The sequence below is a fragment of the Larimichthys crocea genome, chromosome XXI (assembly GCF_000972845.2).
Source record: "Larimichthys crocea isolate SSNF chromosome XXI, L_crocea_2.0, whole genome shotgun sequence".
In the NCBI taxonomy this organism is placed as follows: domain Eukaryota; kingdom Metazoa; phylum Chordata; class Actinopteri; family Sciaenidae; genus Larimichthys; species Larimichthys crocea.
The window spans coordinates 1,458,272-1,480,101 of record NC_040031.1 but is presented as its reverse complement, the minus strand read 5'-3'; the positions used below and the strand labels follow the sequence as shown (position 1 = coordinate 1,480,101).

Sequence of the window (21,830 nt, the reverse complement as noted above, 5' to 3'; positions counted from 1 at the left end):
GTAAAATAACATCTGAGTAAACAATCACAAAACCATAGCCACTTCCTCTTAAAGCCCTTAGTTTTTATTTGCGTAACCTCAGTATAATCAAACACATGTAAACTGAGACGTTCTTGCTGCTTTGTTTTATCTGAGCTGGATTGCAAGATGCATTGAAACGCCATCCTTGGCTGCACAACATTCAAGGGCCATTCAGCTGATTTGGTGAATAGCTTTCCCCGGGGTCTGTCCACGTTAGATTCAGATGAATGAGTTTCTGCTGCGCTGGAGGGCAGCCTGGACCTGCGAGCTCTCACTAATAAAAACAAGCAGGGAAGTCAGTTCTGACAGAAGAACCCCCATGTTCTCCTGCGCCTCTGGGAAGCCCGTTAATGAGCCGTCTCGTGGCGTTTTCATTCAGCTTATATGAGTGGGGGATCCACTCAGAGACAGAAAGCAGACGTGGGAGTTTATTTGTGCACCATTATAAGTTCAGAATATTAAACCCATGTCACATTAATTAGGCAGAAACATGAGATCCAGCAGGAGAAATCAGCCTCTTCCTGAATTATTATTTGCACTCCAAGCAGCACTAGAAGTCCTGCTCATTTCTGCATTGATTCATAAATAAACAGAGAAAGAATTCATTAAAAGACTGGCGAATGTGGCATCGATTTGTGGTGCCACAGAGGAAGCAGAGTTTCTTATGTTGCAGTACTCTCCGGTGGCTTGAGGCAGTAGGCGTGTCTGTCTGTGTGTGGTGGATTTCCAGCATGAATCCCATGATCCCTGCCCAGTAGACGACTCTGAATCACTAAAGGATGGAGAAATCAATCCTTCTGGTTAATGGTTTAATGGGAAGAATGGATTTATCTGCAGAGGAAAAGGTCATCAGAGGGAAAACTGTTGCAGCACAAACTGACAGGTTGGGATGAGGAATGCTCCAATCTAGTTTGTTGAATAAATATCAGTGCTAATATCGCTATGCTGATATCACAGCATCACGTTTATTAAAAAAAAAAGGTAGCGGCAGGGAGACCTCAAAATTTGTCTCGACCAAATTTTTTGCTCCCAATCTACTTCCAAGTCTACTTCTATTGGATATCGATATCTGCTGATACAGAGTTTGGTCTGATATTTGCATTTAACTAAATGAAACATTTATTCAGTGCACAGCAGCTACTTGAAAATTAAATCAATAAATGAAAATATGCAAGAATCAGTCTTGATTATGGATGTTCCTGATGACTAATATTGGTTTGAGTAGTGTAAGAGTAAGAAAACTCTCAGACAAACTACTGTAGGTTACACTCCGGTATATCCTGTTAAACTGAATTTGATGTGGGGGCTGTTACTTCATCGTTTAAATCTCAGTAAACCTGTTGGGTACGAGTGCAATGGGAGACATATGGATAATATCTTTTTACTGTGAATGGTTATGAACAGAATGAGGATTCTGTTCGTTATTAGACTCCGACAGAAATTGCTCTCATGGCAGCCTGATTCTCCTGGGATAATTTCATACATTTCTAGTTAGTTTTTACCATTGGATGGATTACTTTGTGATGTGAATTGCAAAATGTAGATAACATGGCATCGGAGATGATATGAAGTTTGAGGATAATGTGAGCAAGTAGAACAACGCTATGTTGGCAAACTAAGCATATCACCTGTCAGTCAGCACGGTGCCAAATTGTAATGGTTCCTACTATACTAGAAATTCTACACAACGGTACTGCTGTGGATTATTGTACTACCGGTGCCAGTTTCCGCTACATAGCGGCCGTCTCTACTCTCTTCCCGGCTTCTCACTGCATGCTACTCCCTCGTAAACAAACCAACATGGCAACTACTGCAAACGAACTACTCAGCTGCTGAATGATTGGCTGTTTGCCTGTTACTGGTGACATCCAGGGATATGATAGGCACGCTGGGTCCGCCCGTCTGTTAGCTGATTGGCTGTTCGTGTGTTTCTGCCGGCAAGAACGAACTCTATGAAGACATCTCTGCTTCGATAGAAATTCGCTTCAAAACAAACAACAAGCTAAAGTTCTGTCTCGCCCAGACGTGCGCACGGCTTACAGTCACAAACACGAGACAACGCACTCACCATGGCAGATGCACCGGGCCCGAGCGGCAAGTCTGCCGCGGCGTCATCGTCAGTGGAAACACTAATTTTGCTCAAAAAACCAAACTTGTTGTTTCAAACTTGTTTCAGTCTAATTCTTACTTCACCAGTATTATGTTTATCATGCATCAAACAACATTATACACAATTAATAAATATTTATAACTTGTACAAACACATTGCAGTTCATAAAAAAAAAAGGCTGCAGTATCCCGATAATACCTGGAATCGTGTTACTTTGTCTGGTATAGTATCGTGGTTATTCATTTTGGTATCGTGACAACTCTAAAATGAATACCGGCTTTCGTTATTTTCAGGTCGTACCAGATAAAGTATTGGTACAGAGCAAAGCAAATATGGCTTTGATTTGTTGTTTGAGAGCAGATTAGTAAACCTTCTGTTATATATGAATTATTATTATTATTATTATTATTATTAGAAATGTTTCTGTGGTTTCTCTTTAGCCTCTGTAGAGCCAGCAGGTCAGCTGTGGCTTAGCTCTAGATGCACGTAGTCACTGTAGTTGTAACCCTCTAGCACAGAGCTAACATCGACTCTTTGGTGACAGTTCATGTGTCGATCGGAGGTAGAAATGTTTCTTGTCCCTCTTTCTCTGTCACACTCACACTGCACAGAAACTTTGTCGTTGTCTTGAATCCCGTCAGTTTCCTGCTGGCAGCTGTGGTTCTGGAGGATGAGTTAATGATGCAAGTCGGTGCTTAGCGTCAGCCCACGCACAAACTCAGCCTGCAGCGCGTTCACCGTGGGCCTCCATCATGTTCATGGTTTCACCTCCCAGAAAACACATTAAAGATGATTGGTTGTCTTTCTTAAATGTGGAAAAAAAAAATCAAGAGTTTTCTGTATAACTCTATGCATCATTTATTTATTGTAACCCTTCTTTCATTCAAATAATGTAAATTGCATGTCCTTTTAGCTTCCACCATCACCATCCTCTGATATTTTTGCTTCTGAGTCCCAGCTTTGGTTCTGGCCCATCAGAATTCCCCTAGGCCTGAAAACCTCCTTATTGGTGGACCAAAACGCCTGTGGTACCAACACTAACACTTCCCCAGTTCTTTGAGCTTGCAGTCCAGGCAGCGAACACGAACAACAAACTCAGCTGATTCTTCAATAAACTATATAAAAAAACAGCGTATTTAATTAAAAAAGCCTTACGTCTACTTCAAAACAGTACAATATAAATACGGTATATGTAACAGTTTTCTGATAACTTAGCTAATGTTAGCAAAAGTGCTGCCAAAGTTTTTGTTAAGTTATTAATGCTTATTTACCTGAGAACAAAAGAAAGCTAAGCAAGACTGTTCTCCCTTCCCACCCGTGATCACGATGAGATGTGCTGAAACAAACAAGTCTGAGGCTCCACCACAGGGAGTCCTCATCATACTGCTCCGGTCTTTCTGAGATTTTGCTTTTCCAAGCTAGAGAAGTCAGCTGCTGTTCAGTATTAATACATTTCTTCACCCTTTGGCCAGATATAAATTTTGTATCTTGTGTGCTGATTTAAATATTAACAGGCGTGTGTAATGCAGTGAAATCAGGTATGACTTACCGTAAACCTGAAGGTTTGTAGAGAAACCAGCCGTGCAACACTGAGTCTTTCCTTGTTTACATAGTTTGAATGTTTGACTGAATTACCTTTGCAGCTTCCTGTCAGCCTGTTGCTTTAAAGATCGTGTGTTTGTCTGCTGTTCTGTCTGTCACTTTTAAAGTGTTTTTTTTTTTCCTCTTCCACTCCAGCCCTCCACACATTAAATCCATCCCAGCCTTCCAGTCATACCTAATTTATCCAATTCCAATACTGTTTAGGGACCTAAGTATGCAGAAATACTCAAATGCATCCAAAGCTGCATGGGATTAGCCTAAAGTGGGCATGTCTTTAAAGGAGAGACTTGTGGGTACCATAGAATCCATTTTTATTCAGATATTTTGAGGTGATAGATCAATGGACCCCTGTGTGAAATGGCCATGACAAGGTTGCTTTAGGTCTTCCAGTTTTAAAACTGAACCAAGTACAGCCTCTGACCGTGGATGCTGACGTCTCTGAGTGGAGCAGGTTAGTACTCGGCCCGCCGGGTTGAGGCTGTAAGAGATCAAGAGAGTAATATTAGGTGTATAACTACACGATAGTCTGTCTTCTGTCCTTTGATTCATGCTGTGGTGTAAGCATCTGGTATTGATGAAATCCTCCAGCAGCAGATTAAACACGTTGTGAATCAGATGAGAGGATGTAAACAGCCCAGGTTTCACCTGAGGCCGTCTAGATGAAATGAAATATGTGTATGTCCCAAAGAGCGCAGAGACTCAGGTTCATTCTTAATTCCAATAAATAATTTACTTTCGAGTTGAAAAAGCAGCTGATCAGACTCTCCAGAGCTACAAATCTGACCTGATCTATGCAGGACTTCGACTTAAACATGCGGTGAGAGGAGAAGTCGATAGTAATTTTGTTTTTCTTTATTTTTTTTCCTATTCCATCCTAAACGGCACAAAGCAATCTAGTTAAAACTCCTTTATTAAGGCACAGGGGACGGATGTGTTCTTAAGACAATAAAATGCAGCCTGCTGGAAAGTTTAAACCTCCAGGGAGCTGAGAGCTGAGCCGCAGCACATTTCTGTGCTCTGTGTGGAGACAGGCTGTTGCAGTGTGAGAGGGTGGATAAAGATCTGTTACCGTCCAAATCTTGAAGCAGAGTTTTGGTTGATGTGTGGCACGCAACTGCAGGGAGGCAGAGCAGCACAGCCGGACAGCAGCATGAAGCAACAAAGGTTTAACTACCTCACCGGCTCTCACATCCACTGTGGAAAACACATTTGCTCACTGCTCAGTCGCTTCAGAGTTCTCTTTCTACACAACTTCAGGCCTGACTTCTGTCATTTCACTTTTCCGAGGTGGACAAGGAGTGCTGCCTTAGAAACCTGTGGAGCCTTGAATCTTTTTCTACAGCCTGTGACCTTGTGGACTCGCATTGCTCAGCAGCTTTTTCAATATTCTCCAATATGTGCTGCAGCCTCGAGGCTTTTTTTCATGTAAAATGCAGGAACTGGTTCAAGCAGTCAGAGTAAAGTTTCCAATAATAGAAATGAGTGAACATTTCTGGATTCATTTGTGTATTTATTCATTTGTGAGATTTCTCATGACATTATGGGAAAACTCCTGCCTGTTTTGTTGTCTCTCAAACACTGGAAGCCTCCGGTCTCCCCCGGTATTTCTGTTTTTGTCCTGTTTCCAAGTACGCCTGACAAACCGAGCAGGGAAACCATAACTGCAGAAACCCCCTCTTGATGAGAGACCCACGCATCCCTCCCTGCACACATCTAATCCCCTGGCAGCTGTTTATTACACAAACAAGATAAACACCATCTACCCCTGCTTCTCCGCTATAAGAAGCTACTTCTGCTGATGTGGGGGCTTGTGTTTTTTTTTTTTTTTTTTTTTTTTTTTTCAGTGGGTGGTGGGTGCGAATTTTTGGCCGCAGATTCGCTGGAGGCGACTTCCGTCCTCCTTTGTCATCTCTCCTTCCCCTGTCAGATTCCCTGAGCCAGAGCTCTTCTCAGAGGGTTATGTAACCTCTCCTATTCCTCCTCCTCCTCATCCTCCTCTCAGCGAAGGGAAAGGATGTATCAGCAGGGAGAACACAGAACAGGGAGCTCCGTGAAGAGCTTTAGACAGCGACTCAGCACGACCCCGGGGCCAAAGATGGCCCTCAGTCAGCTCAAACTCTCTGCAGTCAGCAATACAGTACAGGGAGTTTAATACTGTACGTGTTTTTGTTTGCTTTTCTTCATTATATAGCCGAGCTACAGTTTGGATGTTTGAGAATATGCAGCCGATTCATCTGGGGTTACAAAACCAAAGAGAAGTAAATCTTTATTTTTTCACCCGATGTGTATAAGTAGAGACACAGAACAATGACCAGACTGTGGTTGCTGTTCAAGAATCATTGCAGTAAAGTGCTGTTGCTACGCAAACCAGAGAGGATGCTTTAAAGCGCATTGTCAATGTGTTCAATGGACTTGACCTGTTTTTCTCTGGTGCTCAAGCAGCAACCTCCTTGGCTATGAAATGAAGCCAATGTGTAAGTGCCAAAAACTTCTCGAGCGCTGCTTGAGGCTGGTTACAGAACTTTTTCAAGTCCCCATGTTAAAATGTCCAACTTCACAACAGAAATAAACATGTTTACAGCCTGGTACAAAAAACTGTTTTGGTCTCTAATGCTAATTTCCTCCGTTCATGACTACTGCACTTTTTAACTTACCATTTCAAATTATATTAAGTCTTAAAGTTATGCATTGCATTAATTAACAGTGTGGCCACTTGGACAGGTTGGTGCCATTACATATTGGTTGGCACCCAGGAGCCTCAGGTCTGCCGATGATCCACGCCTTCGCCAATTTTTAGATTAGTGGCAGGACAGCCGACATGACAGTGACCAGTGCCACAGATTTTGAGTCTCAAAACGACGCTTCAAAAACCTGCGGCTGACTGTCACGCGTATGCTGTCCATTCTTCGCACTGTCATTGGTGGGTCTACGTTATGACCAACAAATCTGTGTTCAAACTAAATATTTCAAATGTTTTTTTTACCTATTTCATGTGCACTTGTTTCATTTCAGCTCAGTTATGTTTATACCATTATTCCCCTGAGTTTAATCCATTTTGATGTTGCTCTAGTGTTTCTTTTCTCAGCTCTGTGTTTCAGCGGAGGTCGGGGTCCCACAGAACAATACTTGACGTTTTTTTTCTTGACGTCTTTTGCTCCCATTGTCCTTTGCTCTCAAACCTGAAGTTTGCTTGAAGTGATGTAAAGTAGACCTGGTGTGTTATGTGATGTGAGCACTGCTCTGGACTTGAAAATAGCCTTTTAAATTATGCAATGCTTGTCAGCAATTGATCATTTAGAAACTTGGGAGACAATTAGGCCTTGTGTGCTCTGACTAATTTGGCCTGCAGTTAATACACCAGTCATCATTTTGTTTTAATGAATACTCTTCTTGTGGCATTTGCTCCTGGTGTTCTTCACTGATGTTTTGGAAGAACAGTCATAAAAGTGACTGTTTTTGTAATTAAGTTTTGGGTGGTGGATCTGTTTTTATGCTGAAGTGAAGAGTGGTTCGTGTGGATCTTAACAGTAACAGTAACAGTAAATATTATTTGGCGAATCTCTGTTGGCATGTAAGCAAAGAAACTTTCAAGTTTTAATTTTGAGAAAGGAATTGTGCAGTGGTAAAAATAGAATATTTTAATGGGGCATTTATAACCTTTCCTGATTTTTATAGCACATTTCACTGTTGTGAAGCTTCAAGTTTCACAGCGACTCTGTGGAAGTGATTCTTTGTTTGATGGAGCAGATGAGTTGTTTTTTCTTCCAGCTTCATTTTCTGAACAGGAGTGGACACAAGAGAAACAACATTCAGTAAAACAGAGCTGAGTCACCTCCTCTCTGACAGAATCAAAACAAACTGAACGTCAATGAGTTCTTGTCTCTGACAAACTTTCAGTGTCTGAATCTTTGTCATGAGTTCCAATCAGGAAACACCTGGCAGGAAAGAGAATGAGAAGGGAGTGTTTTTTTTTTCTTCTTTTTATTTCCTCCTTCAGAGGAGGTGCGGAGAGGAAGGGAGGAAAGTGAAGGAGATAAGGAGATGAACAGAAATAAGACACTTCCATGTTTTATGTTTAAACTGAAAGACAGACTTGATGAGATTTTAGCTGTTAAATTGTTTTATCGGAAAATGTCATTGTTGCCGTGGCTGCTGTTTTATCAGAATGAATAAGAATAAATATGCATCAAAATTCCAAAAACAAGCATGTGTTTCCTACTTGGGGGGGACCAGCGGGATAGATGAAACAGAGCTGTGACTGTACCTCCTTAAATGATTTGATACATGGTCCATGACTCAGCCTCACTTTTTCCTGTTACATTAAAGTTAGATTTCAGTGTTGCCTGGCTGTTTGTTGCTTTTATGGTTTCATGCACTGAATAGACCATATTGTTCTTGTGTTACTGTACTGATGTTTTCCTGATGTTCTGCACTGACTTGAGTACTTATTATAAAATATAATTATTTTGTTGCTGTCTTTATGACGTGTTCTTGCCTTTGGTCAGTACATTTTATTTTTTTGTTTGTGTATTTTATATATGACCCTAATTCCAATAAAGTTGGGACATTGTGTAAAATGTAAATAAAAACAGAATACAATGATTTGCAAATTCTTTTCAACCTATATTAAACTGAATACACTAAAGACAAGATATTTAATGTTAAAAACTGATGAACTTTGTTGTTTTGCAAATATTCACTCACTTTGAATTTGATGCTTGTTCCAAAAAAGTTGGTAACAAAAGACTAGGAAAGTTGAGGAATGCTCTGTGGAACATTCCACAGATGAGCAGGTTAATTTGAAACAGGTGAGTGTCATGATTAGTATAAAAGGAGCATCCCTGAAAGGCTCAGTCATTCACAAGCAAGGATGAGGCAAGGTTCACCACTTTGAAGAACTGCGTAAGCAAGTAGTCCAACAGTTTAAGAACTACTTTTCTCAATGTACAATTGCAAGAAATTTAGGGATTTCATCATCTACGGTCCATAATATCGTCAAAAGATTATGAGAAGCTGGAGAAATCTTTGCACGTAAGTGGCAAGGCCGAAAAATAGCATTGAATGCCCGTGACCGTCGATCCCTCAGGTGGCACTCCATTAAAGACCGACATCAATGTGTAAAGGATTTTACCACATGGGCTCAGGAACACTTCAGAAAACCATTGTCTGTTTTTCACAGTTCGTCGCTACATCTACAAGTGCAAGTTAAATCTCTACCATGCAAAGTGAAAGCCATATACTGTATGAACAACACCCAGAAATGCTGCCGGCTTCTCTGGGCCCGAGCTCATCTGAGATGGACTGATGTAAAGTGGGAAAGTGTGCTGTGGTCTGACAAGTCCACATTTCAGATTGTTTTTGTAGGTTATGGACGTCGTGTCCTCCGGGCCAAAGAGGAAAAGGACCATCCGGATTTTTATTCGTGTTACAACAGCGTTGCTTCGTAGTTAAAGTACGGATATTAGACTGGCCTGCTTGCAGTCCAGACCTGCCTCCCATTGAAAATGTGTGGTGCATTATGAAGTGCAAAATATGACAACAGAGACCCCGGACTTTTGAGCAACTGAAGTTGTACATTAAGCAAAAAACGGGGGGGGAAATCCACCTACAAAGCTTCAACAATTAGGTCATCAGTTCCCAAATGCTTAGAGCGTTGTTAAAAGGAAAGGTGACGTAATACAGTGGTAAACATGCACCTGTCCCAGCTTTTTTGGAACATGTTGCAGGCCACAAATTCAAAGTGAGTGAATATTTGCAAAAAAACAAAGTTTATCAGTTTGAACATTAAATATCTTGTCTTTGTAGTGTATTCTAAGGAAGCCCTAAAGGGTCACACGCATACATACATACAGATATACAGACATACAGACATACATTTTATTCCACCCATTTTCCCGTGATAACAAGATAATTAATTCGAGATCTCGAGAAAACAAAATGATAGTCTAGTGTATTTAATCATTGCAGGAAACATAATTTAGTGTAGCAATGTCAGAGGAGCAGGAGAATATCGATCACCGCATCACATATCTCTTCAATCAAGGCCTGACACAGGCTGAAATAGCTTTATGCCTTGCTATAGATAATGTACACATTAGTGTGCGTCATCTGAGAAGACGGCTAACAAGGCTTCAGCTTTATCAGAGGCGTAATTTAGCTGAGCCTGATGTTGTCATAAATGCCCTGAAAATCAAAACTGACTATCTGTATTTCAAACTCAATAATTGTTGAAATGTTTTGAGTTTTGAGACAAAACAAGAACAAATACAAAATACACTAAAGGAGTCTCCTGCTCCTGACATTGCTACACTAAATGATGTTTCCTGCAATGATTTAATACACTATTGAGACTATTGTTTTTTTTTTTTGTTTGTTTTCTCGAGATCTCAAATTAATTATTTCCGTAGTATTCAACTGAATATAGGTTGAAAAAGATTTGCAAATCACTGCATTCTGTTTTTATTTACGTTTTACACAATGTCCCAACTTCACTGGAATTGGGGTTGTATATTCCTTAATATAAATTAGTTATATGTAAGTTTTCAGCCAAAGAAACTCTTTGTGTAAGTGTTTTTTGCTGCTGTACAGTTGCAGAGAACTCATTAAAATTGTAGCACCTTTATTCTTCATGTTGGCGTTCTCAGTCCAAGCTCACAGCAAAGTCTTTTCAGTTCAATATATTTTTCCTGCTGCAGGCTGTAAAGCAGATATTCTCTCGCAAAGTTTCCTAATGTTGATGGGGTTTTTTGTTTGTGTGTTTGTTCGCTTGTTACGCAGCTGTGTAAACATGCATGCACAGCATTGCTGTCATTGATTAATTATGGAGTCAGACACTTAGTGTCAGTTTCATCAAATATTGTGTCCAAAACATGAAGATATTCAATTTACATAAACAAAACAGGGAAAAGCAACAAATGCTCACATCGGACAAGATGACCATGTTTAGGCTTTTATTTTTAGCCATGCTTGCATCATGGAAGCAGGATCGGACTTTTGGATGGATACCGTATATCTCAACAGATATTAACTGGGTTACTATGAAATGTTTATGACTGTTCCTCTAGAGCTGACATGAGTTTGACACTTTTGGTTTTGAATGAAACAACCCAATTGGATGGATTGCTATGAGGTTTTGTACAGACATTCATCTTCCCTTCAGGATGAATTCTAGTAACTTTTTGATCGTCTGACTTTTACTTGCACCACCATCAGGTCCAAAACTTTGGCTTATGACCAAATATCTGCAGTCCCATCAGCTTCGGCTGTACGTGTGTTTAGTGCTAATTAGAAAGTGTTTGCTGGCTGACAAGGCATAGGAAGGACATGGTAAACATTACATCTGCTAAACATGTTTTAGTATTGACATAGTGAGCATGATGGAATGTTGACTGCATATAGCTTGGAGCACTGCCGTGTGTAAATATAACCTCACAAAAATGTCTGTAGACTCTTAATTAATTAATCATTTGAATCACTGATGAATTAATGATACGTCAAAATGGTGGCCAGTTCTGGTTAGGACAGTGTCCTAGTTTGTAGCCTCTGTTAGTGTTGCTAAGTTAGTGCAAATTTCCGCTCTTGTTTTTGCAATATTCATTGTTCTTTTTGTGAACCGTTGACTCTGCTAGACAGACGAGGAAGGACACGAGGAAGGACACTGGTTAACAAACTGCATGACCTCTATGCTCGTCTCAGTTTCCAATGGGATATTGGCAACTGTAACGTCTTCTGTTGCACCTAAACATGGCTTATTTCCACAATACTTGACAGTACCATTCAACCAGGAGGAAGGTTCCAGATGCACAAGACAGCACTGAGAGTCTCAGGAAGAGCAACACTGCTGAAGCCTGGACCCTGAAGAATACTTTTATTTACATCAAATGAAAATATAAGGGAGATGAAAAATAAAGTACAGCTGTACAGTTTGTGCAGGAATGTGCAAAATACTTGCCAGATAATGTGCAAAGGTTCACAGTATGCAGAATATTTTGAATGTGCAAGATATTTAACAAAATGTAGTGGTCCAGAGGATTTTAAATAAAAGGTGTGTGTTAATGTAACACATACAGGTAGTAGGTCCTATATTCATGAAATGTGTAGGTCTGGATGGGTGGAGAAATGTCAGAGGGGGCTACAGGCCTTGTAGATGAAGCCAGCAGATGTTGGTAGTGGGTGGGAGTGTTTTTGTGGCATGAGGTTTTGGTTGTGATGTACCGCCTCTTGCCAGAGGGAAGTGTCTCAAAGAGTTTGTGTCCGGGGTGGGAGAGGTCAGCCACAGGCTTTCCTGTACGCCTCAGAGTCCTGGAAGAGTACAGGTCCTGAAGAGGTGGAAGATTGTAGCCAATCATCTTCTCAGCAGATGAAATGACATAATGCAGTCTGCCCCTGTCTTTGGCAGTGGCAGCAGTTTACCTGTTGGTAACGGATGAGGGATGTGAGAATGGACTCAGTGATGGAGGTGTAGAAGTGCGCCATCACTGTCTTTGGGTTAGGTTGAACTTTTAGAGCTGCCGCAGGAAGTGCTTTGTCACTTGAGGTTCTGGGAGATGATGGTTCACAGGAAGCAGAAAGACCCCACAGTGTTGATTGTCGACATACTTTACTGTAATTGTCCTGTACGATTATGTGACAATTAAACTGAACTTGAAATTAATGTGAACTTGACCGCCCACAGCAGAAAGTCCAGCATGCGCCACAGAACCTTTTCCTGAATGATCACATACTCAAATCGTCCTGACAGGAAAACCTCTTGTTCTCTTGCTCTTATTGTTGGCGTGTCTTTCTTCACCGACACAAACCTCTCAGCTGAATAATATAAATTACAATGGATCAGTGTACTGAATACTGAGACTGATGACACATGAGTGTCTGAGGATGTGAGGGGGAGTTCTGAGCAGAAAAAACCTCTGCACAGCTAAATATTTGCAGTGTAGGGTTTGACTTAACTTTTTATCCACGTGTTTTCATTTTTGTCATTTTTATGGTTCTGTAAATACCGTTCTTCTATAACAGTTTGTCCAGAAGACTTTGAGAGGTTTTCATTGTCTCCTGTGGATAAGTCTGTTAGATTATTAAAATGGTAACAGATTCAAGTTTTACATTGCGGTGCAAGCTGCGAAACAAAGGCTGAGCTCCATTTTGCCGTACTGTACCTTCGTCCTGCTTGTTACATGGCAGCAAGGGTGGGGAAACCAACGTGCAGGAGACATGAGGTGGGAGGTACCCTATAACAGTTCTCCATCAGTTTATAATCAGACAGCAGCAGCAGTTGGTCGAGTTGGTGGAGCTATTGTGGTAAACGTAAATTTAACCTTTCCAGAGATTTCAAGTGTTGGCACAGAGAGTGCAGTATCTTTTCTATTTGGATTCAGTCACAACAAGCCAACAGTCTATTTGTTTACATTACTTTTGGTACATGTAGGATTTTGTTTACGTGTCGCACAGAGCAGCTGTTTCAAGACTAGTGTTTTTTGTGTCAAAGTGAACCCACTAACTGATAAAGTGCCAAGATAAGATATTACATGTAACATTTCTGCATAGAAATGTCTGGAAATGACTCTACCTTTGTATGTTTATTTATATATATATGTGTATATAAATGTGTGTGTGTGTGTGTGTGTGTGTATGTATGTATGTATGTATGTGTGTGTATATGAATAAATAATCGGTGTACCAACAGACTATAAAGCTCCCTGACTGGATGTTTCTTATTGCAGGGCTTCAGTGTGATTTCCGGAGATAAAAAAAGCAGATAAAAACATACATGAACAGTGACAGTGGTTTAGATAACATAACGCCAGCCTGATGACAACAGAGAAAATTCACTTGCAAGTACTTGTCCGGAAAAAGCCAAAATATTTAATGGTTTATGGAGGATTTGTTGGTTACAAAATGAATTAAATCCCATTGCTTCACTCCAGTGATCTGTGAACAGATTCTAACAACACTGTTTAGGCTGTTTCTGTCTTTTACTGTGAGGCTGTGAAACCAACAGATAAAATAAAAGGTCAGGAGACCTCCAATAAAAGATTGATACAAGCAACAGAGGATGGTTGGACTGACAGAACTAGTTTTCGAAGAAGGTGAATTGTGTTTTAGTTCTTTAGAGACCCATAGTTTGTTTTTACGGAAGACTAATATTTTTACTTGGAATGTTGGTGTCCACTCAGGATATGTAGGAAGAAACTGTTCATTTCATTTAAGTCATAGCATGAGCTGTAGAAAACATCCCAGTCTGCAGAATCAAAGCAGGCTTGTAGGCTTGCAATACTATTATCTTTAACTGTTTTTCTGTATGCTCTTGTTGTGATTAAATCTCCTAAAATGAATTTTGGAGCCTCAGTTTGAAAGAGCATTCAGTTTGTGCAATCAGCCGTGTGGCTGAGAAGACACTTGCCTGTGGATCAATGCAAAGAGGAGTGGAGAGGGGCTGGGGGAACTCCCTTGGCAGGTAGAAGGGGCAAAGTAAAATGGATAGCAGCTCCAGGTCAGCGGTACAAATTTTCTCCCGGACCACAACAGTGTTGCATTAATGCAGGGGTGTCCAAACCTTTCCATCGTGTCCAAAGGGGAATCGACTTAACAGAGTCCAAAGTGCAACAAAGATCCCAAGGTTGAATCTAGGGATGCACCAAAAATTCAGCCACCGAAAATGCACTTTTGGGCCATTTTCGGTGGCTGAATTTTTTCGGCCGAAAGACCTACATCACTGAAACAACACGGCCGAAACAGAATTGTGATGACGCAAGCAGGAAGTGCAGCCAGCACACGGTTATCTGGGTAAGAGTCAACATGTCTGCGGTGTGGATGTATTTCAATATCTCGTAGCAGACGTTATTCCGTTAATTGCAGCACTGAGGCGTCTTCTAAGCAAAGATGTTGAGACGGACACACGTGTTGTGAACACATGTTTCACTGAGATCTATTCGGATCCTCTGCACTTTATCATGACTGTACTTGATCTGCGTTATATAATTTTAGAATTTTTCAGCAGACCAGTCAGTTATAGGTCAAGTTAAACATTTTGTTTTGAATTTTAATTTATATTGTGCATCGTTGTAATGTCAGTGCTAAATAAATGTTTTCATACTACATACTAATTGATTTATTCTTTGAATTGCAATGCCTTGACTTTTGTGAGCTTAGTACACAGTCATAGCTATTAATGCAATGGTTCTAATAATTGACATAATCATTTCTTTCGGTGTTTCGGTTTTCAGCCTTGGTTTCCTCATTTTTGGTTTTCGGTTTCGGCCAAGAATTTTCATTTCGGTGCATCCCTAGTTGAATCCCCTCCTGATTTAAAAATACAGAAGTTCCAAGGCGATAAAAGTTCAAATGTGCATGTTAACAAACATAAAACAAGCACACAAGCAAGCTGCTACTCCCGGGTCACACAGGTACGTGAGCACCCCTGTTTCATTGTTTCATTGATAAGAGAAAATAATCATTGGAATCACTGTTTAACTTTCCAGCAATGTATTTCACAAACTAGTTAGCAACTTACAGTGAAGACACCACTAACATCACTGAGAGGTGCTTCTTGTCTTTATTTATTTGCCAGAACAAAATCATACTTGTACTAGCATGTACAACTGACTGGACAAGAAAGAACAGAAACCGATTCAACCCTAGGATTTAATGCCTTTTTATTAGATGACAAGAAATGAGGGACAAAGAGATGCAACAAAGGTCTCTGGTCTGTCGCAGTTAACGGTTTGCATCTTAACACTCAAACACTGTCTTAATCCATCTTGTGTCTGAAAAATGGAGATGTCTACATGCTAACTATGCGCCATCTCACTGTTTTGTATACCATCACTCTACCAGACTACAAAATGAAACCTTCTCACAGATTTAATACAGTCCTGCTCAGTATTTACTACCTGTGTTGCACCAGCATCTGTTCTGTTCTTGTTGAGTGTATAACAAATGAAGCTGCACTTTTACAGCCACAGTTAACCTGGATTTGTTGTGAAGCAATGGCTGCCTGTATAACTGCATCCCCTAACCTCAGCAGTGACATTTCCAAAGTTTTTTAATAACCGACTGCGGTGATGTTCAGAACTTTATACAAACAGAAAATATGCCTGTGACCTGTCTACATATAAACTGATATTCATAAAGTCAGAGTGGATATTCACACCTGTAGCGAGAGCTCACTGTCACATAGTGAGGATCAACTGACTTGCAACATGCTGTCATATTAGATTGTACAGGTGTACCTGTGATACAGTCACCACAGAGCTTTTCAAAGCAGGTCACACAAGGTTAAACCCCACTCTGCCTCAAACACTCACACAGCCCGCCATCATCCTCAGTCCTCTGGAGGACCATGATATTCATAAATAAATGGGTATTGACAGGCTGAGCGACTTGCATCATGTCCCTTTGTGGCAGCCGGATCAGCCTGCGGTTTCACTCAGTGCTTCTGGTGACTAATGAAGTCCCCAGAGGCCTCTCAACGCGTTTGTTGAGATGATGGTCTGTTCTGTTGTCCCCCTGCGAAAGCTCTTGAGACTCTCTTTTTTTTGTCTCCACTGCGGTGCCTTCACGTACTTGTGCAGTAAAGTGCAAATTTAGATTTTTTTTGAAGGGAAAAGTTTGTCTTTATGCAAAATGTCATTGAGATTTGTGATTTTCTTTGTTTTGACGCCTCAGTTGAGCTGACTTTGGTACTCTGATACTGAGTAATTGAGCTGTCGGGTAAAAAAACAAAAAAAAAACAATCCCATGTCATGTCTCAGTGATCCTTCCACCTACAACTAACCCTATGTTTTGGCAGAGGCTGTTTAAATATCCAGAGTCTACTCTCAAGAACGGTGCTGAATCCATTCACAGCTAACCTTTAAAAAAAGATAAACATAGGTGTCTAAAGTAAATCCTCTGAGCCTCTGTGGTAGCTGAGCATAGTTTGGCAGTTGTGTCGGTCTTCTGTCGAGTCATGACGCCTTCAGTCTTCCCTCAGAGAGAAGGTTTCATTGAGTAAATGTGTCATTCAGTCCAACATCCAGTTAGTGCATCACATCAGTCTGGCAGAGACAGACTGCAGTCTTGGAGCTGTCAATAATCTGATTCATGTGAAGATAAAAAAAAAGTCCAAGGTCCAAATAAAACTTTATTTCCATTTTTCATGCTCAGCATACATTAACCTGACTGCAGTGGATGTTTTGCTACTAGAGCCAGACTGATAAGGGATTTTCCAGTAAAGTGAATTTCTCATGGTTCTGTGTTGATTGTGCACAGATTTTGGACAGTTATATCACCGCAGAGGTAACCTAAATATTCCTCATATCATTTACATCACCAGTGTCTTATTCCGTCACCCAAATATTGTTAAGTCAGCAGCTGACCAAAATCACTGCACCACCACCTCCACAGCTGCAGAATTCTAAAAGAACACTGATCACTGATTGGTCCAAAACCACTGCGTTTAGAGACAAACTGAGTTTGCAGCCTGGCAAGATGGTTTCTCGAGACGTTGTGATGTTCATCTGCATCTCACAGTTGACGTTAAGAAGCCTTGATGAAAAATAGAAACAACTTTGCCAACTCATGAGGCAAAAATATGCAAAGTTTGTTCCTAAAGATGTATTCAGACAGAATGACCTGCAAATTTAAGGCGGCACAGTTGCATCCAAAGTCAGCAAAAAGGTGCTAGATAGGATACATTCATACAAGTCAGTACAATATAGAGGAAAAAGGAGCGTTTGGAGGGAAATAACAGAGCTGCAGTTACTGGTCAGTTCTGACAGTCAGCCAAAGGAACACATAAACAGTGTCTGTACATCCAGTTATAGCTATCTTTCAGCTAACCTCTGTACAGTTGGTACATTGACTGAATGAACACAGACTGTACAGGCAGTACAGGAGGCAAATTTGCATGAATGTCACTGGGATGTTTTCTCTGTATTATGATCATTTTAGGTCTTTCAGATTCTGCTTATCAGGCTCAGCTTGACCCAAATGTCCACCATTCCTCTGCTTTTTAAATCTGTCTCTCACAGGTACGTCTTCAGAACCACGTAAAATGCTAAATCTCATCAGTACCTTTTTTGTCATATCAGAGTGTTTTTTTTTCTTCTCATAGCATTTCCATTCATATTTAGTGCAAATGTAAAATTCATGCAAATTGCAGATAGAGGCGTACTGGTGTCATTCACTCCAGAGCAGTGGAGCGTGAGCAGCAACTCAGTCACATGAGCTTTTTGTGGATCAGCACAGTGTGATTCTCTTTGTTTCTTTTTTTTTTTACTCTTTTACTGAAGCTTCTCTGTCATGTTGCGTCTAAAAGTGCAGCTCCTGCAGGGCTGCATCTATTCTTTTAATCGATTTTTCACTTTTATGTTCACTTATCATCAGCTGTCTATCGACCCCCAAATGAGCAGAAATAACTCCAAACAAAACATTTCATTTTTCATCTTTTTTACTAATTGTTTCCATTGTAAATCTAATATTCATATAAAATAGGCAGCATTGTAATCAGTCTTCCAATATGATGATTTGTAGCAGTAAGCGTCGGCCCACACACTTCTGTATGGTTTCTATTGTTCCTTTGTGAGACTGGAATTGATGCCATTTGATAAGCAATCAGTTGGCTTTTCATAGCCGAACCTTTCAGACCAAATTCACATGTGATTGAGTTTCTCTCTAAACCATGCAATCATCCTGTTTTAAACCCTTTTAATTATCTCTCTACTTGTCAGTCATCAGACATTGGTACATTATTTGCCCCATCTGAGGTTTTAGCCTTCACTCTCACCCTGTAGTGGCTGTTTTCCGTCCATCCAGTCGCTATTCTCGCTCATCCTTAAGGGTCGCTGTGAGGGCTGGAGTGAAATGTCGCAACATCTGTTTGATGGATTGCCAAAAAATATGGCCCAGACATTCATGGCCCTCCAGGAGGAACTTTAATATTTTTGTAGCTGCTCTGACTTTTCCTTGTGCTGGTCACACGCCTTAACTGACTTCCTTTTTAAGAGGCAGAAACCTCCATTAGAAGCCAGCTCATGGTCACTGGCCATCTGCCCCGACCAGTTGAGTTTAGATTTAGTTGTTCAGAGGGTTCATGCCAAATACAGAAGACCTAACACCTCACTCTCCCTTCACTGACTTTCTCCATCCCAGCTGTCCATTTTTTTATTCATGTATTCAGTGACTGTCTGATTTAGGACCACATCCTAAAGTTTCAAATCAGAATTGGAAAGTTCAGATACCATGTGATTTTGTGCAGTTTGCACTGTCATGAAAAAAAAAACACACCTTAGTCACAAATTAGCAATAGTCATGGTCTTGTTTAAGGGGCCATCATTGATGTTATACTATCAATCAAATCTTCCATCTTCGCGTATCACTGTTTAAATACTTTAACTTTTGGGTGGATTGGATTTCCTTTCTTCCAGATGGTCATTGGTTTCAGTCCTTTTCTGTGAAAATCAGCCTGCTACAGCGAGATAATCTCTCTCAGTCGATGCTTACTTATTTTCCCACCATTGCTGCCTAGTAATTCAGTTAAGAGAGGCTGTTTTGTTGGTGCATTCATGACACTCCGACATCTGACATTTGAGTTGTCTCCTGAACATAAAGCTCTTTAAAAGCCGAAAAGACCAAATTCACGTTATTTTTTCACACTGAAAGCATTTGTCTGTCAAGGATTTCTTAATGGGAGCTAACGCTTACTGTCTGAATCGTTTCGTTTTTTTGTTGCTTCTTCCTATCGTACACCAACATGTTCTCCTGCTTACACTTCACTCATTTCAGTTTCAAAATTGGTCAAAATCTTCCTCGTCTCCAGTGCACTGACGTTTATGTTTGATAAATAAAGATATACAACATAACAACAAAAATCTCTTTGCAAACCGTAAAATGAAACGAGGGAAGCTGTTGAAGACATCTTTTGCTCTCAATCATGTTAGTGTCAGTCCCTGATCAGGGTCTCTGCAGCAAAGAGCACATGTTTTAACTCCCTTTGATCCCTCCACCCAGCACATATAATGATCACCCGCAGAAACAGGGATTATTTTATATGCATTCCATGCAGAGCCTTCATTTAACTTAGTCCATACCAATGAAGGAAACAGGAGAGCTGTCCCTGAATCTGACGAGAGTCAAACCTTGTCTAACACTACCTAGCACATTGGTGATATATACCATATTTCTACAGGTTATTCAGTTTCAGCAAAACTAGTTTGGGTTTAATATCCACATCAGGATTCAATGAATGTTTGCTGTTTATTACCATAATATCATTATTCATAATGACAGATTACTGATTGTCTGGCAGTCTTCTGCACAATTTACATATCATATATAAGATCATCTAGCAGTTTACAAACCATATTCAGAACATTTTTCCAGTAGAGTTAAAATTCAGTTGAGTAATTTGGCAAAATAAAATGCAAATGAAGACTTAGACTTGTAGTTTGTAGCCTGTTCTCCAGTTGGAAGAAGATGATGTTGCTTCAAGATGACGTAATTTAAAAAAGCGTCAGCTAAAGCTCAACCGGTGAAAAACAAACTAGAAAACAGGATGCAAGTCTTCTCTCCCCTTCCTCTCCAGAGAACATTTTCCCCCTACGTAGACCACCATCATAAAAAAACCTCCAACTAACAACACTTTCGCTTTGTATTTTGAATGAAAGCTTTAATATTTTAAACTTTCCCTAAAGCTTAAGCCTAGCTAACACAAAGAGTGGAAGCAGTGGCCAGCATGGCTCTGTCCAAAGTTCTGTAAAACACCTCAGAAGCTCAGCTATGAACATGTTGTACCTCATTTGTTTTAACCTTTGCACACATGTGAGAACAGCAGTTTGTTGTTTTTGAAGCATGTATGATGATGATGTATGTTTCTTGAGGAAGAACAATCACATAGGATTTCTCATTCTGTAAGTATATGTGGAACAATAATCTGCTCCTTCAGTGCTTTTACAGCTGGCTGCAGGGACAGATGGCAGCACCACAGTTTGAGGAGTCTGAATGGGGTTGCCACATCAGTGAGAACAGGTTTGCTATTGCTCTCTGTATAGGTATGATGGCACCAAACCTGGCAACCTCACTGAAGATTAGACATCAGGAAGCTGAGCCTCCCACAAACTGTTTTTACATTCTGTTTGCGTATAAATTAAAATCGATTAAACAAACAAGGTACAACATGTTTAAGGGGAGTTGCATCAGTTTATACACATCGGAATCCATTTACAGGTCTTGGGAAGAGCTACTGCATGTCAGATGTTGTATAAAACCTTTTTGAGGGAGCTGTGAGAGATCTCATAAATAAAGAAAGATGATCTCTCTGGTTCTGCTGCATCGATTTTCTTTATTTTTTCTTCTTCTTGGGGTCTGACAACACTATAGCAGTGCCATGATAGATTTGTGGAGTACTTTGTTCATTAGTAAGCTTTGAAGTGTCTGTATGCATATTTTATTTATTTATTTTTTAATACTGGACAGCTTCCCCCAGCTTCCAGTTTTTATGCTAAGCTAGGCTAATCATGTCCCAACTCCACCTCTAGACTTAACCCTCAGACTTCAGTTCTGAAAAGACAGGCTCCATCTTTATTGAAATGAATGACACCGTTTGCCATTCGTGTGACAGCAGAAAGCGAAAAGAAAAGAAGGGAGAATAGGAAGTCTGAGGTTGACTTTGATTGTTGAGGAAAAGTGTCTTCCAGGTTTGTCATGGCTGATTCTCCCCCACAGCGCCTCTGCTCTGTGCTGATAAAGTCTCTCTCTCTGTCTCTGTCTCTCTCTCTCTGTCTCCTTCCTTCACATTGCTTTACACACAGTATACAACTTGAAGAGGCAGCTGCCCACATTGACCTTGTTAACATCAAACACTTGGATACTTCAATATATTTCTCCTCTGTTCGTTGTCCTCTTGGTGTTTGTAGAACGGAGCCGCAGTAAATTTCATATTCTGGGAATACCCGACATTCTCGTTAAGATGCAGAGCACCTGCTTGTTGTGGAGGCTCATTAAGGATCCAGGAATGTGTGCGCGTACAGCAGGGAGGTATAGAACTCACCTGAAACCAAAACAACGGTAACTGATCTAGTCATATTTTGCAGTGACAGCTATAGCTTGGGATGCCTATATATCT

The 21,830-nt window shown here is 40.5% G+C and overlaps 1 protein-coding gene across 5 annotated transcripts in view; it reads left to right on the top strand.

Annotated features, from left to right (window-relative positions):
- Positions 1 to 21,830, top strand: part of cadps2 (Ca++-dependent secretion activator 2) — a 238,811-nt gene that overhangs the window by 1,461 nt on the left and 215,520 nt on the right. The gene's annotated exons all lie outside the window — the stretch shown is intronic.